Genomic DNA, 14,625 nt, shown 5'->3' with positions numbered 1-14,625 from the left:
CCTCAGGTGGAAGCTAATAATTTTGAAATTAAACCTGCAATTATCCAAATGCTTTCCACCTCAATTCAATATGGAGGTTTACCTAGTGAAGATCCTAACGCTCATATCACAAATTTCCTAGAGATTTGTGATACCTTGAAACAGAATGGTGTTTCTGAGGATGCCATAAAACTAAGACTCTTCCCTTTCACTCTTAGGGACAAAGCACGATCTTGGTTGCAATCATGCCCTGCTGGAAGTTTAACAACATGGGAGGAATTAGCCCAAAAATTTTTAGCAAAATTCTTTCCATCTTTAAAGACCACAAAATTGCGCAATGAGATAATGACCTTTATCCACCATGATCAAGAAAGTTTGTACGAAGCTTGGGAAAGATTCAAGGACTTATTGAGAAAGTGCCCACATCACAGTTTGCCTAAATGGTTACAGGTACAAACTTTCTATAATGCGTTATCTCCTAACATTAAAATCACTCTAGATGCAGCTGCAGGTGGATCTTTTGAAAGAAAAGAAATTGATGAGGCATATGACCTAATAGAAGAGATGGAAAGCAATAGCCATTATCAAAGCAACTCCGAAAGGAAGAAGACTGCAGGAGTCTATGAAATGGATGCCATTACAGCACTCAATGCCAAGGTAGATAATATGGTAAGAAAGTTGGACTTATTGACTACTAATCCTATCAATTCTATTATGCAAGTTTGTGACAGTGTAATGGGCAACATGGGATTGGAGAATGCATGATAGACTCTTTAAATCCGCAAACCTTGGAACAAGTAAATTATGTGATGAATCAAGGAAGGAAGAATTACCCATACTCTAATTCTTATGATAATAGATTGAGAAATCACCCTAATCTTTCATATGGGAAACCCAACAACGCCTTGAACGCACCACCAGGTTTTATACCTCAAGAGAAAAAATCTCATGATGATCTCCTTACTGCCCTTTCTAAATCGCACATAGACTTCATGAACGAAACCAGAGAAAACAACAAAATCCAGCAAGCTGCGATAAGAAACTTGGAGATCCAACTAGGACAGTTTGCAAACATGATGGCATCCTGACCTCAAGGTACGTTACCTAGTAATACCGAAAAGAATCCTAAAGAACAGGTACAGGCTATCACCTTGAGAAGTGGGAAACAGTTAGAAGAACCACCAAAGATAGAAAAGAAAAAGCAAGAGCAGAAAAAAGATCCCATCATTGACCTAGAAGAGCAAGAGGAAGTGAAACCTTATGTTTCACCTGTTCCCTTCCCACAAAGGTTAAAGAAAGCACAAGATGACAAAAGCTTCCTCAAATTTCTTAATGTCTTCAAAAAGCTTCAAATCAACATTCCTTTTGTTGAAGCTCTCGCTCAATTGCCTAGTTATGCAAAATTTCTAAAAGAAATCCTGAGCAAGAAACAAAAAATTGATGATCAAGGAATGGTAATGTTAACTGAGGAGTGTAGCACAATTATTCAAAATAAATTGCCTCCAAAGTTAAAAGATCCAGGAAGTTTTTCTATCCCTTGTAATATTGGTAATCTTGATTTTGAAAAAGCTTTAGAAGATTTAGGTGCTAGCATTAACCTTATGTCTTATGAAGTTTTTAAGATGCTAGAGATGGGAGAGCTAAAGCCAACAAGGATGTCTCTACAATTGGCAGATCGATCAATCAAATATCCTAGAGGAATTGTAGAAGATGTGCTCGTAAAGGTAGGTACATTTATCTTCCCTGTTAATTTTGTTATTCTTGACATTGATGAAGATAGAGAAAGATCCTTAATCCTTGGAAGATCCTTTCTTACAACTGCAAGAGCATTGATTGATGTATATGAGGGCAAATTAACCTTAAGGGTTGGTCAAGAGGAAATTGTTTTTGACGTTCTTAAATCTTGTAAACTTCCTATGGATCATAATGATTGCTTTAGAATTGATGTTGTTGATGAATGTGTGGAAAACACTTTGCATATTAAGATTGAAAATGACATTAATGATTCAAGCATCCTGAATGAGAAAGAGAGTGAACCACCAACGCAAGAACTGAAACAACTTCCATCTCATTTAAAACATGCATTCTTAGATGAGAATAATTATTTTCCTGTTATTATTTCTTCTCACTTAACACTTGATCAAGAGGAAAGGTTGTTGCAGGTTCTTCGAAAACATAAGAAAGCTCTAGGGCGGTTAATTTTAGATCTGCAGGGAATAAGCCCAAGTATATGCATGCACAAGATCCTAATGGAGGAAGACTATAAACCTTCAATTGAGCATCAAAGAAGACTGAATCCAAATATGAAAGAGGTAGTTAAGGCTGAGATCATAAAACTTTTGGATGCTGGCATTATCTATCCAATTTCCAGTAGCAGTTGGGAAAGTCCTGTTCAAGTTGTTCTAAAGAAGGAAGGTATGACAGTTATCTATAACAAAAACAAGGAGTTAATTCCCACTCAAACAGTCACAGGTTGGCGTGTGTGCATTGATTATAGGAAATTGAACGAAGTATCACACAAAGACCACTTCCCTTTACCCTTTATTGATCAAATGCTTAAAAGACTTGTAGGTTATCCCTATTATTGTTTTTTGGATGGTTATTCCGGATACTTCCAAATACCTATTGCTCCTGAAGATCAAGAGAAAACCACTTTCACTTGCCCCTATGGTACCTTTGTTTATAGGAGAATGCCTTTTGGATTATGTAATGCTCCTGCAACTTTTCAAAGATGCATGATGTCCATATTCTCTAACATGGTTGAAAAATTTATTGAAATATTCATGGATGATTTTTCTGTGTTTGGTTCCTCTTTTGATGCATGTTTGTATAATCTATCTTTAGTAATGCAATGATGCGAGGACACTAACCTTGTTTTGAAATGGGAGAAATGCCATTTTATGGTTAGTGAAGGTATTATTCTAGGGCATAAAATCTCACAAAAAGGAATTGAAGTGGACAAGGCCAAAATCGAGGTAATTGAAAAGCTACCTCCTCCAAATTCAATAAGAGGAGTAAGGAGCTTTCTTGGCCATACAGGATTTTACCAGAGATTTATCAAGGACTTCTCCAAAATCACAAAACCTCTTTGTAATTTATTAGTTAAAGATGTCCCTTTTGATTTTGACAAAAAGTGTTTGAATGCTTTTAATAGGTTGAAGAAAGAGTTGATTTCAGCTCCTATCATTGCTACACCAGATTGGACTCTTCCCTTTGAACTTATGTGTGATGCTAATGATCATGCTGTTGTGAACCCCTACCCAGAAATTATCATGCATGTGATAAAGGATAGGAATGCACGTGAATGTATGAGTCGCCACCTTGTTTAATTATTTTCGGGTAAACTAGGAAAAAACCCTAAGTGACTCCAATTTTAATTAACCTAATTACTAGATTAATTAACCCAATGGTTAAGGCATGGTCTGCGAACTCGAGATGGATCCCGACACTATGTCATGTTGATGAACTAACCATGAATGAATGCTTTGCAGGGTAATTAATGTGATTTAGACCAATGAAATGTGATTTCGACTTGCCGCTCGGGGTTAGATCCTAAACGTGCCTACGTACTTCCGTTTGAATGGAAGATCAAAGTCAACGTAGTTCGATAGGCCTTCTTTGAAGGGCTTTGAATGGGTATGCTTAATGCATGAGTGTGTGTATGCTTCGTGCATTTTGTTTAGGCATTTTGCCAAAGAATTGATTGATTTTTAGGCATTTGATGCCAAAAATTGATGTGATTTAGGCGATTGTCGCCAAAATTGATTATTTTAAGGCTTTTAGCCAAAATAAGTTGATTTAGGCAATTTATTGCCAAAAGTTGATGATTGGGCGATTGTCGCCAAAATTAATTGCTTTAAGGCAATTTATTTACCAAAAGCAATTGTTTGAAGGCTTTTAGCCAAAAATTGTGATTTAAGCAATTTGTCGCTAAGAAAATGGTTAATCTACTTATAGGCAATTTATTTGCCAAAAGTGATTAATTAAATTGTAATGTAGGCAACTTATTGCCAAAGAGGGAAAAACGTGTTTAACTAAAGCTTTTTAGTCACAATTATTGATTAATTGGACCTAAGCCGGATTTGTTCGAAATAAAGGCAATTAACCATAGTTATCGATTAACTAGGTCTTTTAAGCCAATATTATCGGATTTAGGCTTAAATACCACGATTATTAATTAACCGGGCATTCAGCCTAAATTTAATTGATTGAGGCAATTTACTCGCCTAATGATGACATGAATGCATTTATGCAGTTGTAGAATTAGGAGGAGTAGAAGAGAAACATGCATGAAGTGCTAAAATTAAATAGGCAGAGTTTAGTTCATGTACCTGATTTAATCGACGGCCACTTCTTAACTCCAAGTTAAGCTCCTCATTAAGGGAATTTTAATTAATTTAAATTTAGTGACCAAGTATCACAACAAGAAAGCAATAAAACTAAAATTAAAATGCAAGAAAGCGGTAAAGAATCGCAAAGAGCGTGGGGGAGAAGGAGCGTCCGTCAACACAGACTGAGTGAGGAAAACAGAAGGCCCGGGGCTACTTTTATAGGGAAAACGGATCGTTTCGGCTGCCTGGGCCGCTGGTCTCGACTACCTGGGCCGCCTGGCTCGGCAGCTGGGCCGCCGGAGGCCGGCGGCCTGGGCCGTCGGTGGCCGGCGGCTGGGGTCGCCGGGAGCTGGCGGCCGAAGACACTGTGTCCGGCGGCCGGAGCCGCTGGGGAGGGCTGCCACTGCCGCCGTGCTCAGGCGGCCGGTGCCGCTGCCGGCGGACTTTCTAGTTTTACGTTCCGGAGGCTTTTTCGCTCCGGACCTCCAAAAAATATTCCGGGACCAGTTCTGCGATCCTCGCGATGTCCCGGACGTTTTAAGTACCATATTGGCATACTTCCAGTAAATCTCCAAAATGGCCTCTAGTCCGGCCGGACTGTTTGCAGTCCGGGAAAATTGGCTTTTCGAGCCTCAAAATTTGAGTATTCACAGCTGTTGGAGCTATTCTTAGGCAAAGAATGGAAAAGAAGCTGCACGTCATTTATTATGCTAGTCGCACATTGAATGATGCACAATTAAATTATGCCACCACCAAAAAAGAACTTCTAGTTATTGTTTTTGTTCTTGATAAATTTAGGGCTTATTTGATTGGAGCTAAAACAATAGTCTACACTGATCACTCTGCCATCAAGTATTTACCAGAAAAGAAAGATACAAAGCCTAGATTAATCCGTTGGGTTCTTCTATTGCAGGAATTTGATCTAGAAATTCGCGATAAAAAAGTAACCAAGAACCTCGTAGCGGACCACTTATCCAAGCTCGAGTTGGGGGAAGAAGAGCAAACAAAATTACAAATCAATGAACACTTTCCCCATGAACATCTTCTCCTGTGGGCAAACACATAAGCTCCATGGTATGCCAATATAGTTAACTACCTTATTTGCAAAATCACTCCTCCCAATCTTTCGTATCAACAAAAGAAAAATTTTTTTCATGATCTCAAACATTACTATTGGGAGGACCCTTTCTTGTTCAAATATTATAGTGATCAACTATTTCGATGATGTATATTGGAAGAGGAAGTGGAAAGTGTCCTTCGATTCTGTCATTCAATGGAATGTGGGGGACACTTTGAAGCAAGCAAGACGGCAGCACGTATCTTGGAAAGCGTTTGTATTGGCCTAACTTATTTAAAGATGCTTTTAACTTTGTTCGTCTTTGTGATCATTGTCAAAGGTTAGGTAACATCTCAAAGCGACATGAGATGCACTTAAACAGTATCCTTGAAGTAGAGATCTTTGATGTTTGGGGTCTAGATTTCATGGGACATTTTCCATTGTCTTACTCCAACCAATACATTCTAGTAGCGGTGGACTATGTTTTGAAGTGGGCGAAAGCTGTTGCCTTTTCCATTAATGATGCCAAAAGTGTGATGAACTTTATCAAGAAATATATTTTCACACGTCATGGCACCCCAAGAGCAATAATCACAGATGGAGGTAAGCACTTTTGCAACAAGTACTTAGATTCCCTTCTTTCAAAATATGGTGTCATCGTGTAGGTACTCCATATCATCCTCAAACAAGTGGACAAGTGGAAGTCACCAATAGGGAAATCAAGAAGATTCAGGAGACCACTGTTGGACAATCTAGGAAGGACTGGTCCAAGAAACTCGATGATGCTCTATGGGCTTATAGAACCGCATTCAAAACACCAATTGGTATGTCTCCATATTGCATGGTCTATGGTAAGGCTTGTCACCTTCTTGTTGAATTGGAGCACAAGGCATATTGAGCAATCCAATTTCTTAACTTCAATGCTAAGGAAGTTGGTCAAAAAAGGTTGCTTCAATTAAATATGATGGACGAAATGTGCCTCCATGGTTATGGGAATGCCAAAATCTATAAGGACCGTACCAAACAATGGCATGATAAGCACATTATCCTAAGGAATCTAAAGGTAGGACAACAGGTATTGCTCTTAACTCCAGACCCTATCTCTTTCCAGGTAAGTTGCGCTCTAGACAGTCTGGTCCATTCACGAACAAAGAAATTTTTTGACATGGGGCCATTGAAATAATAGATGGTGATAGGAGTTTCAAAGTTAATGCTCAACGCTTAAAGGTTTATCAAAATGAAAACTTTGATCCAGTCAAAAACAGCATCAGTCTTGTTTAGCCTGAACCTGGTTGAGTGCGTCGAGCTTAACGACGTTAAATAAAAACACTTGTGGGAGACAACCCATATTATTTTCTAAATTTTCTTGTTTCAATTTATTTTTGTCATTTCTGTTACAAATTTCCAAACTTTTCTCCATAATTGTTCCTCTGTTTTAGTAAAAATTCTTTCAGGATCGAGTTGAAGTCCAAAAGATAGCATGCCCTAGCCGTGCTCATCAACACGGTCGTGCTTCACGGAGGTGAAAATCACTCTTGAAGTTCAGAGGCTGGCACGCCCTAACTGTGCTTATCAGCATGACCGTGCCGCAAAGAAGTAGGAATCTCCTTGAAGGTCAGAGGCTAGCACGCCCGTGCTAATACAAGACAAGGAATTGCAGCTTGCATGCCCGAACCCTGCTACAGGACATGCCCGTGCGTCTAGAAAGGAGAAAGTCACTTCACAAGTAAGAGCCGCGCACGCCCCAGCCGTGCCCTCTAGCACGCTCGTGCCAGGTAAGTCAAGTTTTCCTCTACAGGTCAAAGGCGTGCACGCTCCAACAGTGCTTGCCAGCACGCTTGTGCCCGTAAACTGCCTCAGAGAGTCAGAAGCGCACACGGCTAGGCCGTGCCAGGTAGCACGACCGTGCCACGATCAGATCTACGCATTAAAACGTGCCTCTATTTAAAGAGCATGCCCTCCTCCCCTCTTTTCCCAAAACGCACGCCCTAACTGCCTCCTCTCTTTTCTCTGTTTTTTTTCTTTATTTTTCCCTCTTTTTTCTCTCACCCAAACACACCAAACTCCAAATTTCTTCACCTTTCTCCTTCACAATGCCTCCTCGATACAAGCGCAGCCGACCTGCCTCTTCAGTAGCCGCTCGACAATGACCAATAGGTCGACCTTCCACTGCTTCTCCTCCACCCGTTCCACCTTCTACGACTTCGGCTCCTCCTCCATTTGAAATTGGCTCACCGGAACAACAAGAAAGGTACACCAAAGTTTCTCTTTGCCCTATTTTACCTAATCGATTTAATAATGAGACTGCATTAGCACAAGTGGGCCTTAGGGATGCTGTGTTAGAACCCTTTAGGCGTATTAGGTGGAAACAATTTATCAATGTGAAAGACCTTGTTTATGCACCTCTCACTTTAGAGTTTTTGAGTTCCTATTCTTCCATTATTTGCCTATTTGATTTCCCTAGAAAAATTGGATTCCGACTGTTTAGGAGAAATTATGAACTTTCTGTGAACGAGGTTAGTCATATATTTGGGTTCCCCACTGAAAATGCTCATAATCGGATACCAACGGATTTTATGGACCAAACTAACTGGAGAAGATAATTATAATCCTAGGTTTTCGAAAGCATCAAAATTGAGAAACCATGCCCTGAGGTATATTCACAAATTCCTAGCCAACACTATTTTTGGGCGAAATGAGAGTGATGGGATATTGAGCCGCAACGAATTATACTTTTTATGGGCAATTCATCAGGGGATTTTGTTCCATGTTGGTTATTGGTTATATTTGCAATGGGCAAGGGTTGCACGAGCGGATAAGGGAGCTATTATGATGGGGTGTTCTGTAACCCGCATTGCAGCATATCTGAGAGTCTGGAACCCCACTAGACCAGTTTATGATAGTGTGGGAGGAGGAAAAGGCACTAGGTTAGATGACAGCTCATTTTGCAAGTGTACGAATCGCTACAAGTAATATATAATGAGTAAGATATCGTTCCCACGAGGATTGTAAACCAAGTACCAAAATTGTGTTATCTTGTTATTATTTAAACGATAATTAAGAGAATTGTTGTATAAATGTAAAATAAACAAGAGTCAAGTAAAGAAAAATTGATTTAAAAGAAATCAAGGAAGTAAAATTACTAGGGGTTTTGATTCACTTAACTCTATCCAATTTATTTCATTAGTTCATTAATCAATTTAATTATTCAAGTAGGGGAAACAACCCAAAAATCACTAACAAGCTCTCCCGATGTATTGTTAGCTATTTTAACCCGGTCTAATTACCTATCTTCCAATAGCGCAATCAAACATGAATTAAATCATTAAGTTTTATGGTTTGTTTTGTGAATTCATAACCTAAGGTCATTAACTTATGAAAACCCCCATGAGTCAAACCATATAGCTTCCGCATCAAGTTATTATTCTCATGTGTTTTATTAACCTTTTCATATCAAAGATCATTCTTCCGATAGTTATAATTGAAATAAATCAATCTAGGGAAAAATTCTGCCTAGAAGCATTAAGTTCATTAATAAATCATAACTTGAATAAGGAAAAATAAATCTAATTGCATAAATTGGAAAAGAGATTAAGCTACATCAAACCCCCTAGTATAAGAGTTTAGTTACATATAGTACTTAAATAAAACTCAACAATACTTGATAAATATTCCATAATTAATAAAGATAATGAAAGAAATAGACAAGTTTAAGAGTTAAGAATAAAAACTAGGGAGGTATTGTTTGGAAGGCTTCCTTGAACCTTGCACAACTCTTGCACACTTAACTTTAAAAGAAAATGAAGCTAACTATAAAACTATAAGAATTAATGTAGAGTATAGGAAAGATGGAAATTGCTAGATGCCTTTGGAGTGGCTCCTTCTCTTCCTTATATAGACTTCTTGGGGGAACAAGCCTTGTGATTTAATGAGTAAAGTTCAACTTTGTGAGGTGGAAAAGTTTGTAAATCAAGCCATGAATTGCTCTCAATTATGGTTTCTCAATTGCACATGGTTGAACTTTGACTGGCATGTGAAGAAAGTATCCAAAGCATCTTGTGAAAATGGTAGAAATTAGTTGGCAACTTTTGACTCAAAATATAGAATTCTTGCTTGCACGGGCGTGTTGTCTGGCACGGCCTAGGGCGTGCCAGTCTTTGGAGGATTAGAGGCTCTGGCACGGGCCGTGTTCCGTAGCATGGCCTGGCAAGCTAGCGCGCACGGGCGTGCTGTCTGGCTGTGCAGTCTCCTGGAAGTCTGGTTGATAGCGCGCACGGGCGTGCGGGGTAGCACGGGCTGGGGCGTGCATCTGTCTGGAAGTCAGAGGCATATGAGGCACGGGCGTGTTCCTCGGCACGGCCTAGGCAGGCTAGCGCGCACGGGCGTGTTCCTCGGCACGGCTTAGGGCGTGCATCTCTCTGTCTCTTGGTTTGTCTCGCCTTGTGCCAGACACGGTCGTGCTTCTCGACACGGGATGGGGCGTGCCAATTGTACCTTGCTTTATTTTTGTTCTTTTCTTTGCAAAATCCTACAATTTTCTTTCCAATCAAGTGAGTTGTGATTAAAGGAAGCTTTTGAATAAAAACATATCAATATTACATAAAAACTAATTTAAATAAATTAAAAGTAATAGAAATTTCAATAAAAATTACAATAAAAACACTATAAAAATTAACACTATCAAAATTCCCCAAACTTAAACTATTGCTTGTCCTCAAGTAATAAAATTCTTCTAAAAATAGCATGGAATAATTAATTGCGAATTTAATCAATAACCGAATTAATCAAAAGAATAAATTATATATATTACCTATGTAAGTTATTTTTAGCCAAAATTAATATAACATATTCTTTTTATTAAACATGAGTATAGAATATTTTGTCTCCTTCTTTTAGAATAGTGAGTATTTAGGACAAATTTAGCCTACATGTATTATTTCTCATCTCAAGGTATTTTCTAGGTAACTTCATTCTATCTCTTTAATTGGTTGCATTTTATGCTCCATACCACTTTTATTTTTATGTGGTTGCATTTTTATGCTCCATACCACTTATATATAGGGATATAAGTAACAAGTAGTTGCATTTTATGCTCCATACTACTTGGTTTTAAATGGATTTCCGTTTTTCTTTAAATAAAACCTTCATCCTTTATTGATTTAAAACATACATGTAAGACGGCTTCAGTGTCCTTTTTCTCTTTATTCAAGTTTTAGATTCAAAATGCTCTAAACAAATGGTTAAGTCCAAGAAGTATGTTAAAACCAATTTTTGGTTTAAAATAATTTACTTTGGAAATATATATAATTTATTCAAAAGTTCAACTAAGATAGATCATAAATTCATGCTAATAATTATTCCATACTTATTTTATTGAAATAAAATTTTATAATTTAGATAAAACGTCCACCCCCTACTTAATTGAGCACATTGTCCTCAATGAGCAATTCCCCAAACTTATGGTAGTGAAAATAATAAGAAGTGCAGAAGTGTACCATTGTTGGGGCAAGAGAACGCAATGGAGAGTGGTAGATCATCCAAGCTATGAGGTTAGAAACATAATAAAAAAAAAAACTAACCAAAATGTGGAAATGGACAAACAAGTAACTGGAACGAAGTAAAATCCAAAGTGTGCACACCAAACCAATGTCAATATGTGTGATAATTAGAAAAATAAGAGAAAATAAACAAAGCAGTGCAAAAGAAGTCAGGCCTCTGGTGGTGGAGGAGGAGGAGGTTGTAGCAACTGGATCACGGTCTGAAGCTGAGTGGCGAGGTCCTGGTAGTGACTCTGCAAGGTGTCCAGGCGAGAGTCAATGCTGCCCTGTGTGATCTCAAGAGACTGGTGTGAATACCCAAATTTTGAGGCTCAGAAAGCCTATTTTCCCGGACTGCAAACAGTCCGGCCGGACCGGAGGCTATTTCGGAAGTTCACCAAAAATATGTCAATATGGTACTTAAAACGTCCGGAATGTCGCGAGGATCGCGGAACAGGTCCCGGAATATTTTTCGGAGGTCCGAAACTCCCAAAAAGGCCCCCGGAGCGAGGCACGGTGTCCACACCGGCCGCCGGCCACGGCGGCGCCTGCCGCCGGGCATGGCAGCAGCAGCCGCCCCACTTCCTGGGCGAGGCCTGCCGCCCAGCGCGCGCGGGGCTTGTCGCCCCGCGCGGGCGGGGCCTGCCGCGCGCGCGGGCGGGGCCTGCCGCCCAGCGCGCGCGGGCGAGGCCTGTCGCCCCTCGCGGGCGAGGCCTGCCACCCAGCGCGCGCGGGCGAGGCCTGCCGCCCAGCGCGCGCGGGGCCTGTCGCCCCGCGCCGGCGGGGCCTGGCCCCCCACCCCCCTGGGCGGCACCTGCCGCCCAGCTTGGGCGACACCTGCCGCCCAGACCGGGCGGGGCCTGCCGCCCAGCCCCTTCGGCGGCAGCTGCCGCCGAGCTGGGCGGCAGCTGCCGCCCGGGACCCGAAAATGGCCTATAATAGACCATTTTCAGCCTATTTCTGGGGCGCCTTGTCTGTTTTGATAGACGAAACCTTCTCTCTCTCACGCTCTTTGCGTCCTTCTTTACCGCTTTTTGCATTTTAATTTAATTTTTATTGCATTTTTATTGTGATATTTGACCACTAAAATTAAATAAAATTAAAAATTAATTAATATACCTAAACGAGGAGCTTAACCTGGAGTTAAGAAGTGGTCGACGATTAAATCAGGTACGTAAACGAAACTCTGCCTATTTAATTTTAGCACTTCATGCATACTTCTTTTCTACTCTTAATAATTCTATAATTGCATAAATGCATTCACATCATCATTTAGACAAATAAACTGTCTTAAATAAATACGATTAAGCTTAAACGTCCGGTTAATTAATAATCGTGGCATTAAAGCTTAAATCCGACAATATTGGCTGAAAGAGCTTAGTTAATTAATAACTACGGTTCAACTGCCTTATTTCGAATAAATCCGGCTTAAGTTCAATTAATCAATAATTGTGATTAAAAGCCTTAATCAACATTTTTGGCAACAATTGCCTAAATCAAAAATCATTTTGGCTAAAAGCCATTAAAATCAACATTTTTGGCAAAATGCCTAAAAATCAACCTTTTTCGACTAAAAGTCGTAAAATCGAATCATTTTGGCGAAACGCCCTAAAATCAAACCTTTTACGGCTAAAAGTCGTAAAATCGAACCATTTTGGCGAAACACCCTAAAATCAATCTTTTTCGACTAAAAGTGGGCGAAACGCCTCAAAATCAACCATTTTCGGCTCAAAGCCGTAAAACCGGACAATTTTGGCCAAAGGCCTCAAAATCAGCCATTTTGGCGACAATCGCCTAAATCACACCTTTTGGCAAATAAATTGCCCAACTCAACACATTTTGGCTCAAAGCCTTAAAATCAAACAATTTTGGCTAAAAGCCTTAAAACACTGATTTTGGCGACAATCGCCTAAAACACATTTTTAGCAAACAAATTGCTTAAACCACATCAACACATTTTTTGGCAAACTGATTGTCGAAATCAACTCGTTTCAGCTAAAAAGCTTTAAAAACGACATTGTTGGCAGTAATAAGCCCAACCAATCACATCGGCGATAATAAGTCCGAATGCGCAAATTTTGGCAAGAATAAGCCCAAATCAACTCTTTTGGCTAAAAGCCTCAAAATGAATCTTTTGGCGATAAACGCCTAAATCAATCAATCTTTGGCAAAATGCCTAAACAAACATGCACAAAACATACACACACTCATGCATTAAGCATACACCTTCAAAGCCCTTCAAAGAAGGCCTATCGAACTACGTTGACTTTGATCTTCCATTCAAACGGAAGTACGTAGGCACGTTTGGGATTTCACCCCGGGCGGCAAGTCGAAATCACATAAACATTTCAGTTGGTCCAATTACATCATTCACCTTGCAAAGCATTCATTCATGGTTAGTTCATCAGCATGACATAGTCTCGGGATCCATCTCGGGTTTGCACACCATGCCTTAAACATTGGGTTAATTAATCTAGTAACTAGGTTAATTAAAAATGGAGTCACTTAGGGTTTTTTTCCTAGTTTACCCTAAAATAATTAAACAAGGTGGCGACTCATACATTCACGTGCATTTCTTCCTTAGTCATATACATCATATGCCAGTGATGTTTGGGGGAGGGGTTCACAACTGGAAACGATCAGTAATCATGGACTCCATGCCGGTAAGTCGAGTATCAAACATGTCCATGCGAGAAAACATACGTGCAAACAGCTCATCATTTGACATAGTGGAAGGGCCCTGAAAAGAAGGTCCAGCGCCGGAGGTACCTGCACCAAAACTAAAACCAGGGAAAGGAGGTGGCTGATCCTCCTCAGTGTCAACTGCTGCATGAGCGTCATCATCAGTAGTATCTGCTGGGGCACCGATGACTCGATAGGATTCTCTAAATTTTTCCACAATCTTCATGTGAATCATAAGATCAATATCCAATTTAGTCCCACTACTACCGCCTACTAGGCTGTCATAAATAGGTCTAGTTGGGTTCCATACCCGCAAATAGGAAGCAATGCGTGTGACAAAGCTACCCATTACGATGGCCCCCTTTTCTGCTCGCGCCACTCGAGCCCATTTTTGGCATAGCCAATAACCCACATTTAACTGCACTCCATTCTGAATAGCCCAGAGAAAATAAAGTTCACCTCGCCCCACAACTCCTTCACTCTCAGCTCGTCCAAAAATGGTATGAACTAAAAATTTGTGGATATATCTTAAGGCAGGGCTTTTCAATTTAGATGCTTTAGACGACCTAGCACTATAAATACTGCTGTCTGCTACCTCACTCCACCTATGACGATCCATAAAATCATTTGGAATTTGGGTAACCGCATTTTCGGTAGGAAAACCAAAAATGTGGCTAACTTCGTTAATGGATAGTTCAAAATTTCTTCCAAGTAGCCGAAATTTAATATTATTTCTAAAAGAATCAGCTGGAAATCGAATAGACGCAGAAAGTGAACTTAGAAATTCTAAAGTGAGGGGAGGATACACAGGGTCTTTCATTTCAATAAAGGATCCCCACCCCACACGTCTCAATGGTTCTATCACAGCATTTTTCAATCCAACAATCGACAAGGCATCAACATCAATAAACTTATTTGGTAAAATGGGACGTAGTAGAAGTTTATTGTACCTCTCTAGCTGTTCGTCGAAACCCATTTCAAATGGAGGAAGTGGCGTAGAGTCCGATGGTGGAGAAGGTGTAGAAGATCTTGTGGATGA

At 40.0% G+C, this 14,625-nt stretch overlaps 1 non-coding gene across 1 annotated transcript; it reads right to left on the bottom strand.

Annotated features, from left to right (window-relative positions):
* Nucleotides 1–305: 305 nt before the first annotated feature.
* Nucleotides 306–413, bottom strand: LOC149496946 (small nucleolar RNA R71). The gene has a single exon (XR_016320706.1). It is a non-coding gene; the product is annotated as a small nucleolar RNA R71 (small nucleolar RNA).
* Between the last annotated feature and the right edge of the window lie 14,212 nt (nt 414–14,625).

The sequence above is a fragment of the Jatropha curcas genome, chromosome 4 (genome assembly GCF_041381405.1).
Source record: "Jatropha curcas cultivar XTBG-Jc1 chromosome 4, XTBG_Jcur_1.0, whole genome shotgun sequence".
Lineage (NCBI taxonomy): Eukaryota > Viridiplantae > Streptophyta > Magnoliopsida > Malpighiales > Euphorbiaceae > Jatropha > Jatropha curcas.
The sequence above is the reverse complement of the archived record's forward strand: the minus strand, read 5'-3'. Positions and strand labels throughout refer to the sequence as shown.